This window comes from Biomphalaria glabrata, chromosome 4, assembly GCF_947242115.1.
Source record: "Biomphalaria glabrata chromosome 4, xgBioGlab47.1, whole genome shotgun sequence".
In the NCBI taxonomy this organism is placed as follows: domain Eukaryota; kingdom Metazoa; phylum Mollusca; class Gastropoda; family Planorbidae; genus Biomphalaria; species Biomphalaria glabrata.
The window spans coordinates 8,452,610-8,466,178 of record NC_074714.1 but is presented as its reverse complement, the minus strand read 5'-3'; the positions used below and the strand labels follow the sequence as shown (position 1 = coordinate 8,466,178).

Sequence of the window (13,569 nt, the reverse complement as noted above, 5' to 3'; positions counted from 1 at the left end):
TAAGAAAAACAATAGAAAGTTAACTTTACGTTTTAATATTGGCCAGTTATAGTTCCTGTGTTAGTGTCTATGTGTGTGCTTGCGTACGTATGTGTGTGCATGTAGAACCAGGTATTTGATCGGCTGGGCCATGAACTGATTAGGCTGCCCAGTTCACCGTATCTTTGTGCTTTTACTGAGCTTATAAATCTGAGAGCTGCGTTGACACATTTTCGCGATGCCCCTTCTAACTTACCTACGCCCGTCTCCGCCTCTGATCTGTAAGTATTTCTCTCTGTTGGTATATTTTTTTTTTACATAATCTCCCCTTCCTCCTCTATTGTTTTCTTTGCCTAGCTCTCTGATTCTGTAGTGATCCCAGGTCTACTAGATCCTGCTCGAGGACTGTACGAGTGAAGGCGAGGAATGAAAGCCAGGCATTCAGTAAACAAACAGTTTGACAAAAAAAAAAGGCTGATGTTGTGGTTGACGTGTATGGAGCGGGCACAAAAGAAAACTGCAGGAAGAGAGGGGCGGGCTTCAAGTTCCTCTTTCAAGAAAAAAAAAATAATTTAATTCACCAACTTCGTGGACAAAGGAAAACTTCAAGTTGGGAAATGACCCCAGGTCACATGCACTTTGTCACCTTTTTTTTTCCTTTCTTTTGTTTGGGTACATTCTGTGGAACTCAAAGCCACCACCCGCTTAATTCTGCCTCCAAAATCGTTTGGGAAAATGTCTTCTTGTCGTTGTCCCCCCCCCCCCCCCCATCTCGGTCACGTGAGATGATGCTTTACGTTTGGGCGTTCTTTGAATTGACCAGGAATAGCGACACACTGAACACTCTCGATAACTCGTGGAATTCCCGGTAAAAAAAAAAAAAACTAAAATGACATGAAAGCCGTCACGGAACAAAACAAAAGTGACAATCGGAAACAACCAGGTTTGAACACTGAGTGGTTCAAACACCACGTATGGAACGCGTCACGCAGGCACGCACACACACACACCTCTCGAGATGTGACATTCTTCACGGCTTATTTGATTGAAATTGGAAGGTTCTCAAAAACAAAATTAATAATTTCACTTTCCTATACCCATTTTAAAAAAAAACTTAGCCTTTGGTGTGTCCAGGTGAACACACCTGTTGCTGTTCTTACCTACATAAAAATATGCTGAAATATCAATGGCACTAATGACACTAACATGCCATTGAATGGTATAATTATGTATATATTAGGTATAATTAGGTATAATTGGGTATATATTAGGTATAATTAGGTATAACGATGCATATACTATACTTATTTCACTCTTACTTTTAAGGCCTTTTTTTTTAAATACATTTCTTAAAACTTGGACGAGGTGACCGAGGGGTCAAGCTCATGGCTTCCGTACCGAGTTGTCTCCGAGTTCGAATCTGGCGAAAACTTGGGATGTCTAAATTCGAGATTTTTTCTGACGCCTTTGAGTCCACGCATTTCTTATGGGTTCCTTGATTACGTGGGGGGGGGGGGGGAGTGACGGAGCCTGGTCGTTGTGATAGCCACACGACTCTCTCGTTAACATTACATCATCTGTTCCAATACGTCTCAAGGTCTGAAAGATATCATTTTACTTGCCTACCTGTCTTTCTGTCAATGTGCTAAAGGAACAAACATTTGAACTACACATGTTCCACCTCTACATCTTACCCACCTCCACCTCTTACCCACCTCCAATTTCATTCTCTGACATAACCAAAAGCATCATTGCCCCCCCATTTCCCCAAGCCCCGTCAGATACTCCCATGACCATATGGAATGAGTACCATTTCTTCAGACATGCATGTAGTTAATCAATGAGCACTACAACTTATATTTAACCAACTTCTTCCCTAAATCAGTAAGTCTCAACTTTTCGAGACCAGGCCAGGTTTAAGTCTGTTTTTTGATTGCAGACTTTGACAATACAAAATGTTATTTCTTTCTTAGAATTACTATTTTATATTTAAAACAAAAAGTGTTGCTCCATCTTGAATAAAAGTTACTGGCTTGTTGCATTTGCACTGGGTTGAGAGTCTCTGTTTTGCGACATCTCGAGGGCTTATCGAGGGGAAAAAAAGCGAAATGGTGTATGGAGTCGTTAGGGCGTGTAATTAGAATAATGTTTGAATGGTGAACTTAAGGACAGAACAAAGGCAAGAAAGAAGGTTGGTGTTGTGGTACAGTGAGCTTTGAAGGGATCAGGGTGTGCCATGTCTTCGTGTTAAGTGGGCCGAGTTGGTCCTTGTTGACTTAATATTGCACAGTTCATTCACTGAGGAATTAATTTCTGAAGCGTTTTACCCTGTGCCAGACAGGAGATGATCACTAACAAAAGAAGCGAAGAGACATTAATGTCAAAGAAACATATAACAAAAAAAGTCTTCTAATTCCGCAACTAATCTGATTGCTTGCCAGACATGAACATTTTGTCTGAAAGGTCTCTGGTAGATTTTTTTTTTTTTTTTTTTTTTTTTTTTACAAATTATTCAATTGAAAAAAAAAAAAAAAAAAAAAAACTAAATTGTTTGTTCAACTTAAAGACTTAGGTTATACAAACATTCTGTTCTATTTTTATCATCAAAGATTAATTAGTAGCTACCCATTATCATATTTTTTTTTTTAATTTGTTACAAGGGAGTACATTACTTGTACTTGGTACACGTGGTATTCTAGAAGAAAGGCGTAGGTCTCTTTCCATTGCAGTACTCTGTTTGTTATTATTAGAGCTTTTAAATCCATAAAGAGCAAGCTTTTTTTTTCTCTGGCGTACAGAATATGAAATTTTAAACCATTTAATAACAATTCTTATTGCACTTTCTAATCAAATTTCTTTCCCTTGTATTTGAGAACTGTTTTCTTTCAATACGGCGTCCTTGACATTGTTTATTTTCTCTACCCAATACACAATCTCTCACATTTTTTTTTCAAGATGCCATTACATCGTCGCAATTGTATTCATATCACTCTCTTCTTTTTCTCTCTTAGTGTATGTTATTGTGTAAATAACTTAAATTGGATGTTTAAAATCAAAGTGTTAACAAAGAGCACATTGTTGTGATTCACTTTTGGTGTGAACATTGCCTAGTACCCGTCTTGTGTACGGGGTTTGTTGAAAACCAAAAAAAAAAAAAGGAAATAAAAAATGCGGTATGTGCATTAAATATGCAAATATCAGAAAGCTTACAAAAATAAATGGATTTTTTTTTTTACAAGTCCGACTTTACAGTAGTCGCACTAATACCACTGCCATCACAATTAGCTCCGGTGGAAAGCTCAATTGTGACAACAGCGCCGGCAGAAATCCTCGTCGCATTGTTTTGTTGTCCTTTGTGTTGTGTATAAAGATATTGATGTCTACCAAAATACTGAAAAATAATAATAATAAAAAGTATGACATTTGCATTTAATTCTTTGGATAATATTTGATAAATCGAAAAAGAAAAAAAAAAAGGACTCTGAAGCCGCCTACATTGAAATCAATGTTTGTGTGTGAGATCAAATCTGGGAACTATTCGCCGCCCCCGAGACTTCCTGCATTGATATGTAATAAACAGAATTTGAAATGTCAATCTTTCACTGATTTCGCTCTGCGTCACCTTGTCTTGGGCATCCATTGTACACGGCTTGCCACTCGACAGAATCAAAACTCGATTAAAGCCTCGAGAGACAGCAGCCTCATTCCGATTCCCAGATCTGTTGTTTAAAACTTTCTCGTTTTTTAACCACTCATTTGATCCGTAATAGGAGGCGTCTTCATAGCGAGGGCCCCTGTCTTGATGAACTGGGCATTCTTCCTTTGTGGGCGAGTCTCGTGTTAGTGACAGAAGACAAAGTACATTGATCTGCTTCAAAAAAGTGAGGCGATTGACTTCATTCCGTTATATATGGTTATGTTATTAGGTAACAGCAAATACACACATACCTTATAAGTGATGTTTATTAGAGTCTGTCTGTCTGTCTGTCTGTCTGTCTGTCTTTCTCTCTCTCTCTCTCTCTCTCTCTCTCTCTCTCTGTCTCTGTTTCTCTCTCTGTGTCTCTGTCATGCTCTCTCTCTCACTCTCTCTCACTCTCTCTCTCTCTCTTTTTTTTTCTCTTTCTCTTCCGGTCTGTCTTTTTTTCTTTTACTCTCTTTCTTTGTTTCTTTCTCTCTCTATATTCTTCTTTTTCTCTCTCTATTCTTCTTTCTCTCTCTCTCTCTCTCTCTCTCTCTCGTTCTCCGTTTCTCTCTCTTTCTCTGTTTCTCTTTTCAATCTCTCTCTATCTCACTCGCTATTTGTCTGTCATTCCTTCCCCCCCCCCATCCTCTCACTGTGTCTCTGTCTACCTGTCCATGCGAGACTGCTGGCAGTATTTTGCCATATGTTTTGTCAACTGGAGACAAAAAAAAAAAAAACGATGCCATTTCAATGTGTTTTCTTACCTTCTCTTGTCCGTCACGAACTTGGTAATCTCCCCTGCTCCGCAATGCTCGAGTCTATATCACGATCTAGTATTTTTTTCTCCCCCTCGTCTTCTCTTGGCCTCTACCGCAAGCTCGGGAGATGAACGGTTTTGTTGTCTTCTCCACACTGCAATACATAATCATAGACACGTAGCCTTACACTGTTCTTACACTTTGACATGTAAGCAGTAAGAATGTAAGCAGCGATTACATAAACTACTTTAGACACCTAACTTGTTATCAGCTTAAAAAAATTATTAACATAAAAGAAAAATTTTGTCATGAATTTTAGTCCATCCCCCTCTATAAGTTTGATTGGCTGAATTTCGATAGGGTGCCACAATGAGGAAGACCGGCACTACTATTTTAGCCGCCAACTCGATAAACATGTCATTGATAATTTGAGTTGTGGTTGGTAGCCAGCTATTGTTTCACTATGTATTGCTTTCCTTCCGTCACATCTGTGTTTACATCGGTGTATGTATTCGACAACCTCCTCCAGAAGAAAAAAACAACACCTTCATACCGTTATCACTGCACTAACCTGTACAAACACATTGAAAATCCTATTGGCTACTTAGGAAGAAACGACTGCACGCTATGCACACTACACGTAATTTTTCTGTACTTTTTCACCACCTTCACCTATCCCTTAGTCTGTTGAACACTTCGGACACCACACAAGATCCGTTGACCGTCTTTCTCCATTCATGTCTGTCTTCAGCCTCTTCTTCTTTTTCCTGGTACTGTTCCCTGAAGGACGGACCTTATGATATGGCCATAGTCACAGAGTTAGGGTATATCCGCTGTTAGCCTGTTACCCAGGTGTTTTTTTTTCGGACCGTTGGAGTCTCCCTAATACATCCAGGCTGTGACTGCTGTGTTCAGCTTATTGTGTGTTGATATTCTGGTCATTGGAGTCCAAGATATTGAGGGCTGGATAGCATCCTCCTCCTTGTGTCTCGAATATTGCAGCCATTTGGAAGTCTTTCAGCTTATCCAGTTTAAATCCTGGTATACTTGTTTTGTAACCTTTTTTAAAAGGGTAATTTGAAGGTCATTATAACAAGGTCTTTTATACTGCATAACAAACGTATAAACAAATGTTGTTTCCTATATCTGTTTAACCCATAACATACGCAGTTAGCTATTTCAGTTTCCTATATCTGTTTAACCCATAACATACGCAGTTAGCTATTTCAGTTTCCTATATCTGTTTAACCCATAACATACGCAGTTAGCTATTTCAGTTTCCTATATCTGTTTAACCCATAACATACGCAGTTCACTATTTCAGTTTCCTATATCTGTTTAACCCATAACATACGCAGTTCACTATTTCAGTTTCATATATCTGTTTAACCCATAACATACACAGTTCACTATTTCAGTTTCATATATCTGTTTAACCCATAACATACGCAGTTCACTATTTCAGTTTCATATATCTGTTTAACCCATAACATACGCAGTTCACTATTTCAGTTTCATATATCTGTTTAACCCATAACATACGCAGTTCACTATTGTCTCTTCCTTAGTACCTCATCTTTGCAACGCCCCTGCTTCTCTTACTCATTTCCTTATCTCTGGAACTCCCCTCCCCCCCCCTTTTTCAGCTGCGTGTTGCATCTCTCAATGTTTATTCAATTATTAATAGTTTTGGCTGTCCTGAAGCTATCTGTCTACTTGAGGGCACCTTGAGCATGTCCGTACTAGAGCTTCTGTCTACCTGGGATAGCTAGAGTGTGTCTACCGTCCTGTGTGTGTTTAAACATAAATATCTGTTCATACGTATTTCGCCTTTGTTTCCTATGATACATGCGCAGGTACTCAATTGTCCAGGTACTCCGAGCCCAGGCGCTTCAATCGTGCAAGTACTTTTCTAGTCTTGGCATTGCAAAAGCCCAAAGCATTAACCCAAGATTATCTTAGTCTAGGTACTTTATTTGTCAATTGCAAGTTGCCCGTGTAAGTTTCTTGAGGCTATTCCAAGTGCCAAGGTAGACTTGCTACTTTAAGATATCAAGCAATACACTGTACTTTCAAATATTCGCTCAATCACTTCCGGTATGTATTCATTGCCTGTGCTGAATAATTTTATCTTGCTTTCAAATATTCTTTAACCACAAACACACATGCACAGGCACATGCTTGCACATACACGACATCAATTGTACTAGTACTTCTTTTCAATTCCTCTCCCAAATACGCAACCGTTTCTAATCTGTACAGCACGTTAGCCACTCCGTCACTTTCGCCTTCTGTATTTTTTCAGTAATTAATGGACACGTTTACCGATCACTGATTCTGGAAGTTTTCTTTTCATAAAATTATACGCCTTATCTTGAACTGGATTTACAAGATTTTTTTTTATCTTGATTTGTTACATTTATTTCTAAAAAAAAAAACTTAGTGAACGTTACCTCCCTTTTCTTCTCTGTCTCTTTCCGCTCTCTTTGTCTTGATCTTCTCTCTGTCTCTTTCTTTCTCTCTCTCCTCCTGTCTCTCACCCATGTCTTTGTGTGTCTCTCTTCCCTCCCCTGTATGTTTCCCCTCTCTTCTCTGTGCCCTTTTTTCTCTCTCTCTCTGATTTTTCTTTAGTCTCCCACTCTCTATGTCTTTCTGTCTCTCGCTACCTCTCTCTCTGTCTCTCTCTTTGGTCTCCCTCACTTTTCTTTCTTCCTCCCATCTACCTTCGTCGCAAGCCTCCCAAAACATTTCCAGCTCTGTGTGCCCTATATTCCCCAGTTGAGATCTATTTCTGCTTCGTACCACCTTCACGAGACGTCAAACCTATCCCACCATTCCCTTCAATCCTGACCAGGAGGAAAGAGCGAGAGAGGAAAAAAAAAACACAACACTCAACTCAAAAAAAAAAAAAAAAAGTTAAAAAAAAAAAGGTCAAGAAAAGGGGGGGGGGCGCTTAAACAAAACAAAAAAAAAATTTGGGGGAACGAAAAAAATGAAGTCGCGGAAAGAGGTAAACTGGGAAGGAGGGTGTATTCTTGAAGAGAGGTAGTCAGACTGAGGCTAGATCTGTGAGCTAGGTAAATCTCGCTCACCCCCCGATACAGACTCTCTGCTCACTGCTAGCCGCGCCGGGACTCGAACCAATGTTTTCATGAGCCTTTACACACGTTCTGTTGACTCCATCTGACCGCGTTCATCGAAATATGTGAATAGAATTTAATGTAAATAAGTCTTGGTCAACGGTGTGTTTAAAAGTAATGATGGATACTGTACCTGGATACACTTGACATTGTGATGCGAATCTGTGTTATATATAAAGGTGAATATTTCGTTTTGGGACTTACAAGTGTTATTTGTTTTACACGTGTTATTTGTTTTGCTTGGTGCAGTGAATAGATATGATCGACTTCGATGGTTCGATCTGATGTATCGATGTTATTTCACGGATGACTCATTACCTAAAGTATTTCTACCTGAAAGGATTTTTATCTCTATTAATTGTGGCTTCTTCACTTCCAAATGTTTGACATTGGATTGATTTGTTGCTCGTGTATTTAACTTAGACTCGTGAAGACTGGGATATCACGAGGCTGAGGTAGAGGGGGGCTAGTTTGTTGTATTTACATGTCACTCCGGCACCCATGGAGCTCATTCAGTTAGCTTCTATGTGTATGTGTGTGTGTTAGGCACCAAGCTCATTCATTTAGCTTCTATGTGTGTGTATGTGTGTGTGTGTTAGAGATTGGGGTGGCTTTTTAGATTCTATCTAGCATCCATCGTGCGTGCAATTAAATATACATGTAACTCTGATGTAAGCACTTTTATGTGAGGAAACAAAAAGTAGCTAATTCTATAATTGCATTTTGTTTAACATGAAAGATTTTAACATTGTAAAAAAAAATTAAGTTACAGGATTATAAATAACACAATACTTCTTTGTGCTTCAAGATTATGATTTTTTGAAAATATGGTAGATATTAATTTAGACTGTTACAAGTAACTAATACTAATATTATTACAATTGGTTTGCCGCCTGAGTGTAACAACATTAATAGAATACACAAACGTTATATGTATAGATGCGTTATATAATATCTTTCCGAAGTGATTGTAACGCGACCTTCACTTTCATTCAGAAAGTATTTTATATGCCCTGGACAATCCTCAAACTTTACTTTATATTACGCTGGTCTGTGCCTAGAAGGTACGTATAAGGATGGAGCCCTAAAGGTCAAATGTTCCTCACTCAATGTTTGTGTTGTGCTTCATCTAAACGTACCTGCATCCTGTAGAGGTTTAGTTTCAATCCGGACATTCCTTAACCTTCATTGACCTCCAAAAATCAATGAATTGCACCATTCAAGTAGTTTGACTTTTTGATATTTTAAAGCTGGTGCCCGCAAGTTGTTCCAATCTTTCGTGGGCTTAAAACTAAGCTTATTAGACCAGGTGGACGTTGTCTCCGAAATTAAGTCACGGCTCCTTTCCGGAAGTCAAGTTTGTTGCACCTGCGCTGAATAAATCTCAGCACCCTCCGACATACCTCCACACTCCCTCTCTCTCTCTCTATTTCTATTCCAGCTTCTCTCGTTAAAAAAAAACAAAACAACATCCAGGGAGGAAGAAGTTTTCACTCTCGTGGTAAAAGTTGATTGGACGAGTGCACGCCTACTCTCGCGAGGAACTCTGGGTAATTTATGAGATTAATGATTCTTGAAATAGCCAGAACTGTATAGATGCCTCATTATGAATTAGACGTACGAGACTTGGATTAGAACAAAAATAATTTACCGCTTCAGGGGGAGTTCAACAGTTCTAAATATTACACACATATCAGTGAGATAGTATTCTCAAATATTTAGTAGCTGTCTCCTTTTGTTCTTTTGTTTTCTTGGTTGGATGTCTTAAACCAGGGGTTCTCAACCTGTGGATCGCGACCCCCTTGGGGGTCGATTGACGATTTGCCAGGGGTCGCCTAAGACAATTGAAAATATGGATTGTTATTGTCTATTCCTCTATTGATGTATGTGTGTGTGTGTGTGGGGGGGGGGGGTCACGGCATAGTGGGGGATTGTAAAAAGGGGTCGCCGAGCATAAAAGTTTGAGAACCGCTGTCTTAGACCATGACTTGCGTTGATTCTACATGTAGCACAGTGTTTCTCAAACTGTGTTCCACAGAACACTAGGGTTCCTCGAGTACTCAGTAGGTGTTCCACGAATTGCTGGAATAATTAACTAGTACGCCACCACGTGAATTGATCTCCAAAAAAAAAATATTTAAAAAATTGTTCCTCTAATACTCAAAATGTACTAATCGTTCCTCTAAGAAAAAGGTTTGGGAAAGACTGGTGTAGTATGTAAAATATGTGCTCAGAACAGACCTTATAATCAAGAAAGATTAGATTTCGTTTAATCATTTCTTTTATCAAACATATCTACTTCCTATTATAGATAGGTAAATACTGGAACTAGTATGTTGACATTTGTATGCTATACAGTAGCAGTACCTAACGATTACATTTCTTCCAAAAGACAAAAAAAAAGTGCACAATGAATCAATTTTGATCCGAATCATTTCAAAGTTAATCGAACTAACGGTAATCCAAAATTTGGCGCTCGCTGATCTGTTTAAAGCCCTCGCTGTGCTTCTCGTGAAATAGCAGCTGCACAAATAAGCCGCCATGCCGACCTTTAACCCGATGAGCAGGACGGAGCTAGTTTAATAATCGGCTGGTTGATTCAGAAAATAAAGCCGTTTGTTCATTTCAGAGGCTGGCTGCCTTGACCCAAGACGTAAGCAAGTCGTCTGCTAGAGATGTTACCTCTTCCAGAGCGCCGAGGAGATGTTCCCTTCATGCACTTAGTGTAAACACATTTTATGTCTGTTAAATCTTCCCACAATTAACTCTTCCGAATCAAAAGCCGGTTGGGGAACAGGGAGAAATGTCTGTCTCATGCTAAAAGTGAGAGTTTTGTCGGGGAGTTTATAAATATTTCTTTTTTTTTACCTTTAAATAACTTGTATTTGTAAAAAATCAATTTTACTTTTAATTTAAAAAGTCAATACATGTTGGATTTTCACGATTAATGTTAATCACAGTAATCTTCTCTTGATTTACATTTTGATAAGATCCGGCATACAATCTTTTTGCATAGAAATTTATTTTTTTTTTAAATATAGTAACTTTGAAAAAAGAAGGTTAAGCTATATGGAGAAATGTGAGTGTGATATAAGAACCTAAAAAAAAAAAAAAGGAAGATTAGAAGAGATTTTCAGACAAATAGAAAACAAAAGCAATGTCAAGGGCGGTACGTTGAAAGATCAATGTAGCCTAATTAAAAGAGTAGCAGAAGATCTTCGTAGCTACATTTTTGTTCTGCTTTATTCCCGCTAGTTGGTTGTCCCATTTGTTTTTCAACATGTATTTAATTACCAGAGTATCATATCGAGAACCGGTTATTTCTGGTGTTTCTATCCTGTTTTAAAATCCAATGGTTCATCATCTCACGTACCTACCCTGTCTAAAAATAAACATTTTAAAAACATTTGTGAGATTTGAACCTGATATCTCTGACATGCACTCTCAGAATGTTAAGCCCAAACATTTTTTAAAAATTTGTCATGTTGACGTTTCACTAAAGGCGCTGTCGACATACAGACAACATACAGACAGCATGATGACAAGATGCAGACATGCAACATGAAAACTACCTTACAGACAACATGCAGACAGCATACAGAAAACATTCAGACCGCATACAGACAGCAGACAGACAATAGGCAAATCAGTTTCCATTTTTCATGATATGGACTTTTTGTTTACAACGAACACTCGTCATAATTCTTGGAATGCATGCACATTGTACGAGCTTTTTAAAACCTTACAACAAAGTCAGTTTTATTTAAAGTAGTTTCAACCATAAAAAGTATTATTTATCTATTTATTTATAACAAGTCTAGATTTGTGCAGCACAAAGAATTTATCAACAAAAAAATAATTAGTAACAAATCCAGCGGCTTTATATTTTATCTCCAGTTTGGAAGTCCAGGACGTCAATGTATTCATGGCTCCATAGGCGTATCCCCTTTCTTCCCACGCACTTTGTTTTTCTCTTTACATTCATTTTATCAAGGCTATTGATAGGACCTTCCTTCATGTCAAATAATTTGACACTCGTTTGACGTACGTCTTTTTCAACTTTCCAGACAGAGGGCGCCGCCGTTGTTTAGTTGTTCACTTCACAAAGAGGCGCGACTAGAAATTCTCTTTTTCCCTTAGCTAAACATTTTGTATACAGAACAATTTTGTTTCCAACTTTGAATCATAGCATTTAAAAATGTGATAAGTGAGAGCTCAAAGGTCAAGAGGCTAATTGGTTCCATCCGTATTCACAGCACTCGGGTAGACATGCCCTCGTCTGCTCAACTCATTTTAAATTAATTTAGGTCGGCGACATGCTCGCGTAATAACTGATTTATTAGAATGGGATATTTATGGGGTATTTTATCCTTTCGGAAACGTACAATTAACGAATGGTTACTAGTTGTTACAGCTCAGTGGCTAGCGTGTCGACTTTATATCATGGAGGCTCGAGATTTCGAGTTTAAATTCACAAACAGCAATTTTTTTTAAATTCCTTTTGAAAAAATGCAACAAGATACCCCCCCCCCCTCTCCCAACTGGCATGAAAGTTGCGCTAAACTAAAACTAATAAATAGTAACAATCACGGGAGGTTCTTTAGTAGGGGAGATGGATATGTACCATATTGATAACATACGTATGCTAATGGTTTTAGACTTTTTGTTTTAGAAAAAAATATTTTTTTATATTTGTAAGTTCTGTCCTACTAACTACTACATTCACCAAAAAATAATGTTTACTTTTTTAAAGAGAAAAAAATCTATTTAGTATGTATATAAGTTGGACATTATTTAAAACAACAATGGACCTCATTCACCAATCGTAAACAAACAACATTTAGTCACGTGATCTTATTGATAAAACAATGGAAAAAAACTGTCACGTGACAACCATCATGAATTAAACATGAGATTGTAAATTATATAGAAGAGTTAAAGCACCACGTGGCTAAATGTTGTTTGTTTACGATTGGTGAATGAGGTCCATTAGTAAGTACGTTTTCATATTATCGCGTGAACTGCAATGATGCACTACAGCTATAGAACACTTAACTTAAGGGAAAACATTTTTTACGTAAATGTTTTTTTTTTCTTTTTTTTGCGGATTTGAATAAGAGAATGACCCTTTACAAAACAATTAGATATTCATTTTAAGACATCAGTTAGGCCATGTTTGCATTCAACTTCACATTCACTTTCACCTATCCTTTGGTCTGCTGGGGCACCACACAGGATCTGTCAACCTTCTTTCTCTATTCTTCTCTGTCATTTGTCTTTGATCGAATTTAATTCTGATGTTCTTTCTGGAAATATCGATACCTGCCTTTTTACCTGCCTGGGTGGACCACTTCGGGGGGCCGATTTCGAGTTTGTGTTTCAACACAAACTGTCTTTGTAACCTTGTTTTTTTTTGTTTTTTTTTACATTGTTCTTGCTGTTATGTTACTCTTCATAAAAATATCGTTTCGGATTAATGAAGCAAAAAAACAAAAACAAAAAACGAGCGTATTTCGTTAGTTTGACTTCCTAATCTTAGATAGGAACACTTCGATCTTATTACTTTCGATTGGCGGTTCTGGCATTGAGAAAAACTCTCTAGTGTGGTGTGTGGCGTCAGAGAGGGTGGTGGTGTGGCAAGGGGTGGAAGATAAGATGACTTAACACATACAACCTGCTGTAACGGGAGGTAACTGGTGTTTAGACTGCCAGGATGCACGCTTTGAACATGGGGCGCAGTCGGACGACGGGCCTGGGGGGTAGCCCGTGGGGGTTAACCACTTGAACCTGATCAGCTTACCTTTGGCCCCGGACGGACGAGCGTTTGGTGAAAGAAGATGTAGGCTAGTGGGGAAACCAAGGAGGCCTTTGATCAAACGACTTAGGCAAAACGGGCTGTGTGCATATTTCTTTGAATTCGAAAAAAGGAAATATCCGAAATATTTTTTTCTCCACATTTTGAAGTAGGATTGAATGTTATCATTTCGAAATTATAAGTTACAAACAAAAA

General features: G+C 38.2%; 1 protein-coding gene across 4 annotated transcripts in view; it reads left to right on the top strand.

Annotated features, from left to right (window-relative positions):
• Positions 1-13,569, top strand: part of LOC106062824 (E3 ubiquitin-protein ligase PDZRN3-like) — a 211,580-nt gene that overhangs the window by 59,559 nt on the left and 138,452 nt on the right. For 3 of the 4 annotated variants that reach the window (XM_056025578.1, XM_056025576.1, XM_056025577.1), the window contains exon 1: positions 7,380-7,738. The exons of the other annotated variant lie outside the window; for it this stretch is intronic. The gene's annotated coding sequence lies outside the window, so the exon portion shown is untranslated. Of the gene's footprint in view, positions 1-7,379; positions 7,739-13,569 lie in introns of those variants that run through there. 4 annotated transcript variants of the gene reach the window in all.